Source organism: Homalodisca vitripennis, chromosome X (assembly GCF_021130785.1).
Source record: "Homalodisca vitripennis isolate AUS2020 chromosome X, UT_GWSS_2.1, whole genome shotgun sequence".
Classification (NCBI taxonomy): domain Eukaryota; kingdom Metazoa; phylum Arthropoda; class Insecta; order Hemiptera; family Cicadellidae; genus Homalodisca; species Homalodisca vitripennis.
This window is the reverse complement of record NC_060215.1, coordinates 159,939,572-159,956,187: the sequence shown is the minus strand read 5'-3', so window position 1 is coordinate 159,956,187 and position 16,616 is coordinate 159,939,572. Positions and strand designations below refer to the sequence as shown.

The 16,616-nt window shown below is 36.5% G+C and overlaps 1 pseudogene; it reads left to right on the top strand.

Moving 5' to 3' along the window:
• Positions 1-286: 286 nt before the first annotated feature.
• LOC124369710 overlaps positions 287-16,616 on the top strand; it is a 67,750-nt pseudogene continuing 51,420 nt past the window's right edge.

Below are 16,616 nucleotides of genomic sequence, written 5' to 3'. Positions count from 1 at the left end.
TAGTATGTACCAAGAGGTTAAACACATATGTAACCATAACATAACTGAACTTAAATTGTTCGTTTGTTTTATTTCAGGAATTCATAAACGGTCAGTTCAAAGCAGATTATCTAATTAATCAAATAGCAAAGCCATTGGTGTGACTGAGTTGGAAATGTACAAGAGAAGATAAGGTAACGACGTCGATATGGCGGTATGACAACCCACTATCTCAAGCTTCAATGTCTGCGATATGACGCTATGACAACCCACTATCTCAAGCTTCAAATGTCTGCGATATGGCGGTATGACAACTTACTATCTCAACCTTCAATGTCTGCTGTGCTTGCTCTCCTTGCTGGCCACGGGAGATCAAGACGGTTTCCAAGGTTTGATATTAACAACTTAAACTAGTATGTATAATATTATATATGTTAGAAGAAATTACTCAGTTGGAAACGAATGTGTATGTCTTGGAGCTGAATAATAAAATCAATTTCTTTTTAAAAATTTCCAAATTCTTGATGCAAAACATAATATAGTAACCAAATATTAAAGTTTTTGTATACAATAAGTGTACAGATAGAGAACAATAACAATAAAAAATATAATACGTTAATTTATAACTAATACATTATGACGCCTTTGGAGGAAACAGTTTGACGTAATGTAAGTTATCCCATGGGATTGTACTACAATAATTAATAATGCTTTTATATAAAGTACTGTATGACGTGTTTAGTTCATTAGTTAATCAGTACAATAACGAAAATGATGCGTTAGTTCATTGCACTTGATAATTTACGGTAATAGTCTTAACAATTTGATCTCATCTCAACTATTCTATGGACTTTCACTCGTTTTATTAGTCCAAGTTGTAATATATAATATGTAAAAATATTAGTTGATCAGAACAACTACGGAAATTATGTGTTAGTTATTTATCGAACTTAACAATTAACGCCATTTTAGATAAGAGTTTGACGTGACTAAGTTATTCAATTGTGTTTTACTACAAGTGTTACTTACATCTATAAATTTAGCGTTATTAATATAGTTAAACACTTTATACCCTAGTATGATGGTGTAATATTTTTATGACCATGAATGGAATACTTGTCAAAATATTTTCACAAGCCTATCAATGGTTCTGATAAAAATTTTAATAGAAAAAAATTAATATCAGTTTTTTTAAACATTGTTGCCACTCGCCTATTACAGTAGTCCATCTTAATCCAAGACTTAAAACAATCACTTTGTTAATTTATATGTGGCCGTTAACCGAAACAACATTTTTGCATTTGTGTTTACTCTGTTTACTTTAGCTACTGTAACAATGAGTAGCTCAAGTGTATAGTTTAAGTTATTTGTAAATGTTGATAGTTAGTATTGATCACTCACTAGTTGACGGTCTTTAAAGAAGAATTTTTATCAAGCAATGTACCAGTTACTTTGTAATAAAGAGTTATAAATAGAACAGTTGTACGGTTTAACAAAGAAATATCACTAAGTTGTAAATTTAAAAAAAAACGCTTATCGATTCAGACCGAGAATTCGGGTCCGAGGAAGCTAATGCTGCGCTTAAGCGGCGCTTGTCGCTGCAGAGCCGGCGTCAATCGGCGAAAAACGTGGTGCTCCTAGTTGGGGACGGACTGGGTCTGGCTACACTCACGGCAGCGAGGATCTTCAAGGGGCAGCGGTAGGGACAACCGGGGGAGACCAGCCACCTGGCATGGGAGAAGTTCTATGCAGTCGCATTAGCAAAGGTATGTAATGAAAACTAGTAAAAGTCAGAATTTTTTTAAATTATGGTGGTGAATAAAAGCGATGAATTTATTGAAATGGAAACTCCACTCTGTCCGAAATCTCTTATACTTTTTAATCACTAAACAAGACTCAATATTGAATTCCCATTATAAACGTAAAATTCATCCGATACACGTAAGGAAGGGTCGGTTTTTATTTTATTTAATTATTTTCAAAATGTATCTATATATAAAGCATGCGAGAGATACTAACAGAGAATATAAATTGACAATGGCCTATATACGCCGGGACAAACAGAGAGTACTTCCGTAAATTGGGTAGGCAATATTTACTCAATTTTATTTGAGTAAGTCTTTCGAAATTGTGTTTCGATATGATGCTTGAATAGGAAGTGTTTCTTATGACAGTTTTTGTTGTCGGTGCGAACTTCATATGTATCTTAATCTTACGTCTGCAGGTCATATATGATGGCGATGATGTAATGGTATGATAAAAATATCTTTGACGAAATATATAAAGTACTACCATATTATAAAAGTGAACACAGAAATGTTTGTATGGTTGTTACTTAAGCTAACCGTGTTTTCGTAACGATTACCAATGCTACGACTGCAACCAAATGAGATAATGTCCTAAATATTGCCTCAAATACCAATCCTAAAAGTCTTCTATGCCAACCCCTTAAGGGTAGTATTCCTGAAGATCCACCTAGGGAATTAAAAACCCTTTCAATAACTCTCAACTTAAATAATATGTAACAATGTGTCTAAGACAAATATGGCGGGAATTGCGGGCGTCGAGTCCGTTAGTTATCTGATGAGCCCTATGAGTTGCTGCAGTTTCCCAAACTGTGTAGTTTGCTTGTGAGAATCCTTGTCTGCGGTATTAGGGCAAGACAATAACTTCCACGCAAAATTAAAAGCGTTCGAATCTCTGCATTTCTAATCCAAAGTTGTCCAGGATTTTTACAAGCTGTTTTATTAGATAGTGTGTCTCAGAGCGGTAGGATCTACAGGTTTACTATTTGTTCAATTATAGATTATGACGGAATTTTGGTAAATGACAGCTCTGGTGCATTTGTAAGCTTAACTCAGAGAAAAAGTGACAGAACGTCAACCATCCTGTGGAGTCCTCAGTTGTGTAGCCTTTATATCCATTCCATTGTTTGGAGTTTGTTTCTGAAGATGGAAGGATTGTGAGGAAAACAGGTTTCTCGGGACATTTGCCTTCGTTCAGTGATACAATACAATAAATAATACTTTGTTTTGAGTTCTGGTATTTAATCTCTTCCTCATTTGAAAGACTAACCTATACATAACTACAATCTAGTTAAAGTAATCAAAACATAACAGACCTTTGTGACACGCATAAGTCAGGAACAACATCGGACATAGCGTGTGTCTATACAATGTACACTAACTCTTAAACATGCTCTTAACAAAGCTAAATACTTCTCTAAATGTGAGCAATTCTGAAAACCCTAGAATAGAAAATAATTGTGTTTAAGGATCTAATAGAAAGCTTTCTTTTCCTTCCTACCAATAATAAGGTATCTGATTTTGTTAGTAAAAGCTAAACTTTGACTTTTAAGATAGTGAATCTAATCAAAGAGCATGTTTATCTGAGGAAACGCCTTCACAGATTGGGTATATCTAGAAGCAATCCTCTGTGCAGGTTAAGCAATGTTAGGGTTCAACCTGAAAATTTCAGGGGTTTAACCTTCGAGGTCTGCATTCATGGCAGTTGGCCACCCTTTAAAAGAAGATTACGTTTTTAACCACACAAATCATAGGTAACGATAGAGGCATTTTAGTGGTGAGAAGGCTGATGTCAGACCAATCATGCTACATAATCCTCTGTTGTCATGTACAGCATTGTTTGGTGGATTAAGAAATATCATGGTGTTTAATAAACTGTCCACGAACCTGTGTAATAAACTAACCCCTTTTTTGTTTCTCTGTCCGAAATCCACTTCAACGAGTTTACATTTAAAACCATACCAAATGTCTATAAAGTATTTTTTTATGTACTTGTACAAGTATTTTTAGAAGGAATACAGAACAACCTAAACTATCAATGAACAAAGCGGAGAATACAGGAAATTAATCATACTTTAGACTAAAGCTCTAATTATGTACAATGAATGTTGGTTATGATCCCTTTTACACAATTTTGAGAAGGAAAACTAAGCAACGTCAACTAATACTTCATTAACAAATACAAGTGTATGTTATGCTCAGACTACAAGATATAAGAAAGTAGAAATATGAATAAAAAGTACTTTCTTTCTCAGTAAGGATTTTGAGAATGAATCAAGAAAAACCTGAATTACAATTTGTTTATAGTGCACAGTAAATAGATCTTAGACTGTCTAAGAACTCGAACCAGATGTTTTTATTTGTTCTATTAATTAGGAAAATATTTCATGGTATGACACAAAATTTCAAAAAAAGGTCTCAATAAAAGAACGAGATCGGTGCAAATGGTTTCCAGGTTGACTACATTCAATATAGCGTCAATAGAAATTATAAGTTTACCTGAGTTAAAACAATACAATTTTGGACAAGTCATCAAAAATTTTGGGTGTGATTTTAGGTGGCTCAACAATAGTGTAAGCAAAGCTAGCTAGGTCTCCTAGTTATAATATTTGATCTTTCCCCCATACCCCCATTTCGGGTGAATGTCGGGTGATTTTTAAATCTATAAATATTAGGATTAAAGTTATTGTTTGCTTTAAGTCTGTTTTTGAAGATGGAATGATGTGAATTAAACAGGATTTTCCGGACTGTTATTGTCTAGCTATGCAAGAAATTAGTAACACTATGTTTTGATATCTGCAATCTGGTCTACTCTTTAGGTGGATAACTGAACGAATCATACCATTCACAGTTTGGTTTTGAACAGTTCATTTAGAATGAACAAAGTATAAAAGCCACACCCGTTTCCTTATTTGCCAACATTTTGTTTCTAGTTTTTCGATCGATTAATACTGGCCTCTGTTTATCTCAGTGGTTAGTCATTCAGTAACTTGTATTTTAGTTCGGTTTCAATAATTAGTGTTTTATTAAGTACATTGTTTATAGGTAATGTGCATTCAATTCACCACAATAATGTTTGTGTTGTAATTTTTGCCTTATGCTTATAACAAAGCTTTGTTTAGTTTAACCTAGATTGTAATTATGTGTTAGGTTATTTACCCACCTGAGCAAATATAATATGTCAGATATTGAAACTTAGTTTTACTGATTTATTTGCAGAGCTTTAGAGAAGCCTATCACTCGTGGTTCTGCCCACACGATATATCATGAATCCACACAATCGAATCTGACACTCGTTTGCTCCAGTTCACCGACGAGATCTTCACGGTGAACAACTCGCCTCGCTTCAACCAGATCGTCCGCGCTTCCGCGACAGTGGACTGCGGTATACAGTGCGAGCTCCCGCTCGACCACCGTTGGAGCCCGCATCTCCCGCTGTAGACTTTGGTGCACAGTGTGACCTGTCACAAAACCCTGTTTCTTCTGTGGTGTGCAGGTGTGCAGACAGCACTGAGCTTCTAAGTGAATTTAAAACCACAATAGATGTAATGGAAGCTGAAAACCAGTGCATAAAATATCAACTGCAAACTTGTGATTGCATGGTATTTAGTTGTTCTCAGATGTGGTCACAAGTTAAAACAAAGAAACCGGCATATCCTGGAAATATTCAAAACAAATCGTCATTGCAATCACCAAACAAAATTAATAGTCTACCGGCCCAAAAATATATAGAAACAAATGTCCCTACAATAATAACTACAGAAAGAAGGCATAAAATTAAAAAAATAGACATTCCTTTAAGACATCCATTCCCAACAGTAAAAGAATAATGATTAATGGCGACAGTCACACCCGGCATATCACGGGACTTGTGCGGGAGTTGACCGACTCTGCGACCTCGATTGGCGGAGTGTGCATGCCTGGGGCCCGACTGCTAAACATCATCAAGCTGAACCAGTCTTCCCTGGACCTGGACCTCGATGTGAGGTACTGATTGCCGGCACAAATGATTTGGCAGTCAGTGCCCAGAGAAATATATACCGCCACATAGAAGGATTTATTGCTGCCCGACAAGCCGATGCCGAGTTCGTCATTGCCACCCTGCCGCACCGTCATGATCTGCACCCAGACCTTCCTGTCCACGATGAGACCGTCCTCTTCAATGCTTACATCGAGGAACTGGCTGCCCGATATAATGCCAGAGTGCTAAACTTGGGGGGGATCGGCCGAAAGTTCTTCACGAGACACGGACAACACCTCACAATGAGGGGCAAGCGGCTGCTGGCTAGGATGATTGTGAGGGTCGCATCGGAGAGACCTCTCAAGACTGCGGGTGCACCGGGCCTGGCGATTCCAACAGTCTCCTCCTCTCCCACCATTAGCCAGGTGCCAGCTGCTGTCAACCCTCAGCACCACCACTCCGGAAGACTGCAGCACATTTCGTACGCTAAAGCTCTGAGGAAATACCCTGTGCTGGACAGTGGCGATAAGTCCGGATCTGGTGCGGCCGTGCCACGGGGAGTCAACGGAGCTCAGGCTGCTTCGATGTCGCCCGGAGGCGGTGTTCTTGCTGGTGCCACAGAGGCCTCCGAGTACATATCGCCAACTATACGACAGACTGACTCGCAATCGACTTTTTTAGGGAGCCCACTTTTCGGCAAAGGGCTAAGTTAGCCAACTCAAATCGGTGCAAACAAAAAATACACAATAATGATTCATTACGAATGCTTAATCAAAATGCCCAATTAGCAACTAACAAATTGGAAGAACTTCAACTTATGGCTGAAGAACTGAAAACAGATATTCTCGTTGTAACCGAAAACGGTTTTAACAGTGAAAAATATTGGTCTGTGCAAAATTCAAAAATTATAAATTGGCAAACTCATACTGCAGACAGGTCTCTAAGGGAGGCGGTGTTGCTATTTTCTTAAAACAAAATTGTATCTTCACAAACTTTACAATAAAAGAAACGTCTGAAAAACATTTTGAGCAGTCGTGGTCAAACTTGAAACACACAAATCAAAATTAGTCGTCGTAGGCATATACAGGTCTCCTGGAGGAAACGAAGACGTTTTCTTTTATAGTTTAGAAGCTTTACTTACGGACCTGGGTAAACAAAAAAATTACATTCTGATGGGTGATTTTAATGTTGATGCACTAAACAACAATCACCCATCTACCAAGCGTTTAGTCGATTTGCTAAGATAATTTGATCTTGAACTGTTGGTGAAATCTCCAACGAGAGTAACCACTAATACTCAATCGGCTATAGACAACATTATTACTAATATCTCTGATGTCGCAGTGACTGTGGTCAATACAGCAATCTCTGACCACTATGGCCAAGAGGCTATTATCAGAGGTAAACTATTCAAAAAAAGAACCGAAAATTCCCAAAACAATAAGAGACACAAGGCCTGGAAATATTGCTCTCCTCAACGCCTCCCTTTCTAAAGAAAAATGGGATTTTCTAAATTCGATACAACCGGTAGAACAGCAGTTTAAAACTTTTCAATATTTAAATTTCCATTTCAACCCCTGTTGTCCTACTGAACAGGCAAAATACTTGGATTACAAAAGGCATCCTTGTTTCAAGGGGAAACCTTAAGTTTTTTTCAGAAATCAATAAAACCACGACCTACGAACAATTTAAAGCCTTTTTTAGAGTTTACAAAAGAACTTATAGGAAAGTAATCATTGCTGCGAAAGCATATGTTGTTTCTAAATTAATTCTTTTTTCCAAAAATATTTCCAAAACTGTCTGGGACATTATAAACAACAAAAGTCGCGAAAATAATCAAATAAAAGTCCAAACAGGGGATAGACTTGTGAGTGATGCCTCAGAGGTCGCTAGCGAGTTTAATAGATTTTTTGCATCTGTTGCTGGTGGGCGAGATCCTCGTTCATCACTTCCACAAGGAAACCCCAGGCGTAGACAGAGCCCACCTCATTGGTGCTGGCTCCTGTGTTTGAGGAAGAGATCAATCAAGTAATTCAACAACTTCCAAACAAAAAGTCTAATGACGTTAATTTTATGTCAATGTGGCTAAAAAAAATGCTCAAAGCATATAGTGAAGCCACTGACCAAATTAGTTAATCTATCGTTTCTAACAGGAGTCTTTCCCTCTCTCCTAAAACTGGCAAAAGTGCATCCAATTCATAAGAAAGATAACCCCAATTCAGTAAATAACTATCGGCCTGTCTCTATTTTGCCTGTATTAAGCAAAATATTCGAAAAAACTTTTTTTGTCAAGAATGCTAAATTTTTTAAACAAACACAACCAACTTTCAGACGACCAATTTGGTTTCAGAAAGGGAAAGTCGACAATTGACGCTATAGTGAATCTTGTCGATATGGTTGTAGAGGGAGTTGAAGGTCATAAACACACATTAAGTGTATTTATTGACCTTTCAAAAGCATTTGACTGTGTTGACCACAAAACACTGCTTGAAAAATTAGAATCCCACGGCATTCGAGGCGTGCCACTTTTATGGATTAGTTCATTCCTAAACCATAGAACACAGGTCGTCCAAATTTCGAATCAAATTTCAAAACCTACTGCACTGAGATATGGAGTTCCCCAGGGATCAATACTCAGTCCAATTCTTTTCCTGATATATGTTAATGACATTGAATCATCACTACTGCATGGAAAGCTTGTGCAGTACGCAGATGACACGACTCTCTGTTTTAGAGGAGGTATAAAACAAAATTTAGAAATACAGACCTTTGTTGACCTTAACAATTGTGTCTAACATTTCAATAGCCTCAATCTTCAAATAAACTCATCAAAATCTAATTTCCTAAACTTTTCAATGCGCTCTATAGATATTGAAAGAGGTCCTGCTGTTATGGTTGCAGATACATTATTGGAAGAAGTCTATTCTTCAAAGTTCCTTGGAATACACCTTGATCGAGGGTTGACATGGAAAAATCACATTGATTATGTTTGTGCCAAATTATCCTCAGGAGTTTATGTCTTAAGATCTTTGGCAAAATACTGCCCAAGTCAGGTACTGATTACGGCGTACTACGGGCTAATTTATCCCCACCTTTCGTATGGAATCGTTTTGTGGGGAGCCTGTGCAAACAACCATCTTACGAGAGTTTTCAAATTACAAAAAAAAGCAATTCGCATTATCGCTAATTTTAAACTTCAGAGAGTCGTGCAGGACAGCGTTTAAAAATTTCCAACTGTTAACTTTGCCATGTCTCTACATCTTAGAAACAACCTTATATTGTTTGTCTAAATGTGCCTTAACTAGAAGACGCGACATACATGAATATGAGACAAGAGGCAGAGATAACTACCGTTCGGGAATGCACAGAACGGTGGTTTATGAACATTTGCCTTCGCAGGCAGGTGTTCATTTTATAAACAGATTGCCAAACAAAATTAAAAATGCCTCAACGCCCAAGGTGTTAAAAACTCGTATCAAACTCTGCCTGGCGTCAAACGCTTTCTACAGTGTTGATGAGTTTCTGGCATTCAACTGGTAGTCCACGCGATGAGGAAAACTGACTCCAGCGCCGAAAGTGGGCGTAATTGGCACGGAATGAATGGGGAGTGAATGTTTCAATGTTGGAAGTTTAAATGTGGCCTTGATGTGGGATGAATGGAAACATTTTAGACATGAAAAATTGACGTTTGCTATGCAATTTATATTGTCAACTGCAATTAAACGATTTGATTTGATTTGATTTGATCATACACGAACTGACCTATTGACTTTAAGGCTATTTTCCGTTATACGTATACCACTACATAACATCCTGTAAAATGCTTTCCCATTATTTTTTTACGTAATATTTAAGTTAGTTAGCTGTTCAACTCGATAAACAGGGCAATACTCGGCGATATTGTGTATTATTTCCTCGAACAGGTTCTTTCCTTCGTGTCTCCGCCGCCACATAAAATCACACAAGGATCTAACACTCCATGGCTGTTTTGCCAGATTCCAATACTTTCAACTGTTTGTATGAGTGCTTATAGGCAACAGCTGAGCCGCGGAACGTTCAACAACGGCTACTAAAACACTCACGACTTTCCCGACTCACTCCTCAAACACCCACTGTTGTGTTATTACACGTCCAATATTGTTTTTACAACAAGAAAATGAAATTTGATCAATTTCTACGGTAGTGTTCGGTCCTCCAATTGTAATAGGATTGTAGAATATTGCCGACACAAACTTTTCGGATATAACTACAACAATCAACTGTAGTGTTATGGTTAAGTTCTAATTCATGTTTACAAAATTCTATTGTTATAAATTTCTTTGAGTAGCATTAATTGAAAAACAATACCTTACGGAACGAGAGTTTTGAACCGGATAAATATGTGTCGACAGGAATCGACTGACGGCAATCACGTTTAGAACAAACCCACTTCAACGAGTTTACATTCTACACCATACCGTAGCCACGGGCATATTTACGGGGATTATTTAAAATCGACTTTAGCTGGAAAAAACTTAATTGCGTCTACTTCACTTCTATAAGCATCCGCTAGGCGAAGAAAGTTCATAGTAGGCTACAATAAACTGATTGCTGCAAGGAAGAAAGTTCATAGTAGGGTACAAAAAACTGGTTGCTGCAAGGAAGAAAGTTAACAGTAGGCTACAATAAATTAGATACTGCAAAGAATGGACACGCACTGGCAGCGCGCATAAGCAGAAGCTCGCTTATCGTGCAGACTGAGATAATGAGATACTGGATAAGAAAGTTGCTTCTATAGATCCCTGCTTTAAAATAACTAATCACAACCATTGTAGTTGTTTTTTTACTTAATCCTCATGTTAAAAACCAACAATTTCTATTTTAAATAGTGGTATACGTATAAAGGATACATCCCGAGTCGTACAAAGAGATTCTGGCTTATGCCCATGATATTATCAGAATAAAATGTAACACTCTAGAAACACCACCTTACTGAGAACGGTTCTGGTGTAGAGGAAGGTCTTCATTTATTTAAATAAAAGGGAGCACAGAATAATTTAAACTATGCATGGAGACTAGAAGCGTGTCCGCACTATAACGTACTCTGTACACAAGGCTTTGTTTATTGTTTAAATATTCTGCAGTGGAGGGCAAAGTAAACCCACCCTAAACTGGATATCTCACTATCAAAAGTCAATCAATAGATCTAATCAGATTAACAATGTAACTCGATTGTGATTTCCTTCTGTTGTCTCCTCTAATGTATTTAATCAATGTTTTGATTATCATAACTAGATAAACACTCCCTACCAGTTAAACAAAATAATAGTTTGATGAGTAAAACTCGTCATATCCGATCTTGACGGCACCGAACCGTGGTCGGAAAAAAAATTCGAATAACCCTAGCAGCGAAATCCTCCTTTTTTGAGCAAATTCGTGTATATATTGGACGAAAACCATAAATACACTAATTGTATATAACAGTGTAAAAACGATATACCGTGCTGTATACAGTAACTTATTGAATAACAATTTAAAATATATATGCTTACGGAAAATAATGTTTAAACTCCGTTCTCGACAGGTATATAAACCATTTTTTCATACATACAAATAATTATCCTTCCATCTCGATACATATTTGAATTATTAGGGTTTTATTAATCTAATAGTAAGCAGTTAAAAAAAAACTAAGTATTTTCCTTACAACACAAGAGATAAAACATTACACTCCCTCCTCCCTCGTGGATTGGCAAGTGTATTATTCTGCATTAAAAATTCAAAATAAATTGCACAAACTCCTTAGAAAACGAATATACAAATGAACCGTCGAAATATTCCGGTTATAAAATTCGTACCTTATAAACAGAGAATACTTTTTCGTAAAAGAAAGTTTAAATTGTTGACATTTCAATTTCTTGTATGTAATATTGTATGATATTTTGATATTTTTTAAAATGTATCTTCTTTTTCATTTATAGTATTAACTAGATTACATTCACAACTCATATAGCTCAGCGAAATTAAATGTAAACGCAATGTGAAACTTTTAATTGGACTAATGAATAAAGTTATCGCCTGATACCGGGAACAATCGGATTCGGTCGGATATCCCGAGGAGTCGGTCACGCCGTGTGGTCGGATATGAGGGGTCCTACTTTACTTCATCTCAGGTTCTGGGATGTATTATATTCTAAGGAGGAGGATAACCATAAGATCGAAATTAAAACTCTTCCCGGTTATTGTATTAATAGACTTTATTTATACTACTCTATTTTTAGACGTACAATCTCGACGCTCAGATCGGCGAGTCGTCCGCCTGCGCTACGGCACTCCTCTGCGGTGTAAAGGCGAACTTCGCGACTGTCGGCCTGGACATCAGAGGGAAGTTCGGGAACTGCACGTCTAGCTTCGTCTCGAGGGTGGAGTCCCTCATTGACTGGGCTCAACAAGAAGGTAAGGCAGACTGTACATAACTTAAAGACATAAGTTACATTCATATTAAGGTTATGAAATATTTTCTTACGTAACACCTATTTTAAGGTATACTAAACCATATAGAACCTATGTTGTAAAACAGACGATTATTTTCAACAATTGTGAAACAAATTTGACATCTGAGACACTTATTACTACGTGAAATTTTGAAATTAAACTGAAACAACCCCTTCTACCTTAACTTCCTTACCTTACCTTACCTGACCTTACCGGGTTGTGTAGAAAAACTCGGTTACTCCACCGTGGTTAGTGATCGTGTCTATCACATCATAGTACAGAACACAAGTCTGAGACAGCGATATATATACCAAAATCTGCAACAAAAGGAAGGTGAACTGGAGCTAAACTCAAAATTTTAACTAAATAAAACCTTCATATAATAGCTACGTTATGTATCGTTGTGTCAGGGTTTTTAATAAGATAATTCAACTCAATTGAATAAACACTATTTATTCAAGAAACAACGTTTTTAACGCTACACAAGTATATAACTAGAGAATATTTCCCCCACACGTGTGGACGGGAGAGAAAACTGCTTATGAGTCTAAATACAAACTATAAGAACTCGAAAATTTTGTAATAAACTTTGATAATTTATGATGAGAACATTTAAACATAACATAGGTACAAGTTAGTTAGTCTATAAGAATATTAAATACATGAAAATATGAACAAAAGCTGTTGGGACAGAAAGTATATTACGCTAGACATTAGCCCGTGGCTTAAGAATTTATTATTAAATTATTTAGTTTAAGGTTCATTCTGGGTAGAAGCGAAATTGAAATAATATAGAATTTGTAGATTAATCGAGGCAGAAACTAGCCACAAAAATACAATTGAAGTATTTACAATACTGTATATCGTGTAAAAACTACTAAACTTAATAACGGTAAAAAATTATCCAACAAATTTGAAATTCTTTGCATTATATTTAATAATTTTGGACTTCCAAATGTATTTTACATCATATTATGAGGTATGAATTATAAAAAAATAGGGTTGTATTTGTGTGAATGTACTACAGGAATTAAATGTCTAAACATGATTAGAAAGAAATGATACGTCATATATAAATAGATTAAAAGAGTAAATTAGTACATTATTCTATAAATAGACTTTAAATATCAAAGAAAGGTTATTTAGATATAAATAAACAAACCTAATACGGAGTTATTACAATTTATTTACACTATAGACAAGTGGAGTTAACCGCTGAAAAATATTCAGCTTAAGCTTATAATTCCAAGAAGCTTTTTACTAACCTTCAGTTTAACTTTGAAATGCCAACGTTATGGATTGTAATGCCCCTTTTCATAGTAGCAAACTGTTTATTTTTTTAAGGATAGGCCGCTACACTTGTAAGCCTTATCCTACATGTCCTCATGATCCACTGACCTGTGCGAGGATCTTATAAAACAGAACAAGGGAGAGAGTCAATACACACAATGTCAATAAATCTGTTAAATGTGCAACGGTCACTGACATGATTTGAACATACCCTATCCCTAAACCCAAACTTAAAATCCAACGTAAGGCCACTCGGTCATCGGTATTCCAAAATTAAGCTAACAATTATTTCATTGTATGTATGCAGGTTAAAGCGACCGGTATAGACTAACACGAGAGTATCACATGCTACTCCTGCGGCTCTCTACGCCCACTCAGCTAGTCGCTATTGGGAGAAACCTATCAGTTATCAGCTGCCAGTACTACACAATCTTGTAAATTAATAATAATAATAATATTTTATTCGTTCAAATTACAATACAATTGAACACATCAAAGTAAGAACAAATATATAACAAAGAAATTACAGTTTACATGTCTTGTATAAAGTCCGTCTTATAAAAGCCTTTTGTTAAAAAATACTCTCTTAAAAGTCTTTTAAATGTATAAGCACCTGTCTCTTTTTTATGTTTGGTGGCAGCCTGTTATATACTACAGTACATATGTACTGTGGCCCTTTTTGAAAAAATGTAGTCGAATGTTGCCGCACTGTCAGTCGCTGCGCGCCCCGAGTTGAATACGAGTGGCAAGCCGCGCCAGCAGTAAACAGAGTGGGATTATTTCTAACAAACATGCAGCACTCATACCCCACCAGACCAGCCAACGTCATTATGTTTAATTCTTTAAACACCAACTGACAAGATTCCCTTCTGGTCATTTTCAACATTGCTCTTATGCACCATTTTTGAATTGTGAAAACTCTTTGAAAATTTTTTTTACTTGACATACCCCAAAAAATAATTCCATACCTTAAAATTGATTCAACATAGGAGAAGTATACAGCGAGAAGGACTCGGATGCTGCATACCTGAGCAAGGCGGCCGAGAGCATAGCAGACTGGGCGGAGCCTTTTGCAGATGACATCCACATGAGATTCCCAGTTGAGATGGGCGTCCAAATGCAGCCCAAGAAATTTTGTGGCAGAAAAATGTTGCAATGAGTTGTTGTTGTAGGTGAGTCCACTGCCTGGGAATATGTGACTGTTGGTTGCTTTAAGTATTGTGAAACGTATAAAGCCTGTCTTGATTGGATTGAGAACAGGCCCATTTTTGCAAAACCATTCAGAAGCTTGAGCGAGGCTTTTGTTGGTAGCATCAACTGCTGCTGACGCAGTAGACTCTGACGTTTGTAAAGTGCAGTCGTCGGCGTACGTAATAATCTTACTATGGTTGATGTTTTTGGGAAGATCATTTATGTAGATGACAAACAGTATTGGTCCCAAAATAGAGCCCTGTGATACGCCGCACTTAATGACTCCCTCATTTGAATGGTGAATACCTGTATTTGTGGATATTTCTACGACTTGTTTTCTGTCTTTTAAATAGGAGACAAATAATTGAAGCGCAACACCTCGAATGCCATATGCCTCAAGTTTACTCAGCAGAACGTCATGCCTGACACAGTCAAACGCCCTGCTGAGATCACAGAAGATGCCTATCGAGAACAGCTTGTGGTCAAGAGAAGTTATAATGGAATTATTGAAATTAAAAATTGCAGAAGACGTAGATTTACCTTTGAGGAAACCGTGTTGGTGCGGTCTAAACATATTTTGTTGCTGAAAGAATTGGATAAGTTTATTACATATAATAGTTTCAAAGATTTTTGAAAATGCCGATAGGATACTGATTGGTCTGTAATTTTCTATCTGATAATTAGAGCCTGATTTAAATATCGGTATGAGTTTGCTTATTTTATGTACAGATGGAATAATGCCATGGGTTAAGCTGGAGTTTACCAAATGAGTGAAAACAATAGAAATGAACGGAAAACACCTTTTTATAATACCAACACGGATACCATCCATCCCAGTTGAACGCGTGCTCCTCAGCCGCCTCACAACATCCCACACCTCAGAGACTGACACCTCGCTGATGAACATGTTGCCAACCGGGGTGGGGGGTACAAGCACCGCAGGCTCGGATGGGTGTGGAATGCTGGTAACCATGTCCGCGGCTACTACTGAAAAATAACTATTAAAAGTGCTCGCTAACAAGCTGCCATCAATTATTTTCAATCCATTTACAAAAAGTTCATATTTAAATTTATTTTTTGCTTTACATCTCATAGGTACTGTGTCATTAACAACATTCCACATAGCTTTAGACTTGTTGTCTGAGGTCATAGTTTGTTCATCGTAGAACTTAGCTTTTGTATTCTTTACAAGACCATTATACTTACTCCTAGCATCCTCAACAACATTGTCAGGTACTAAATTCCTAGGAAGTGACTTAAGATAGTTAAGATTAAGATTAGCCTCTCTTACTTCTCTAGTTATACAGTTCAAGCTAGTTTTTTTCCTAAGATTAACCTTTTTACTAACCACTGGAAAGGCTAAGTTATAGAAATAATAAAATGTATTAGTAAACAATTCAAATTTTTCGTTCGTTAAACTACAGTTATATACATCATTCCAAGTTTCTGAGTTTAAACGTTTTTCAAAATATTTCCAGTTGTTGTCAGAAAAATATCGCTTAGTTATTGTTGCGGTTTCGGGTACTAACTTTTTACTGGAGTTAACAAAATATAAAACTTGAGCATCATGGTCAGAAAAATCTGGTCTTATAACATGCGACTTAATAATATTTTGTATTGGCAAGTTGGTAATTATATTGCCAATTAGAGTAGCACTATGAGAAGTTATTCTAGTGGGTTCCTTTATAACAGTGTTATAATAGTTTAAAATCTAGTAAGTCAACTAAGTTTTGTCTTTTGTTACAAGTCTTATCTAAAAAATTTATATTGAAGTCCCCACATATTGTGGTGTGGTACGATGTCTTATGAGCGAAAGAAAAAATGTCATTTAGAATGGTTAAGAAGACATCAAAGCTTCCATTAGGTGGCTTGTAAATTACTATTAAATTCATTTTAATTTTCGAAATGGAGATTCC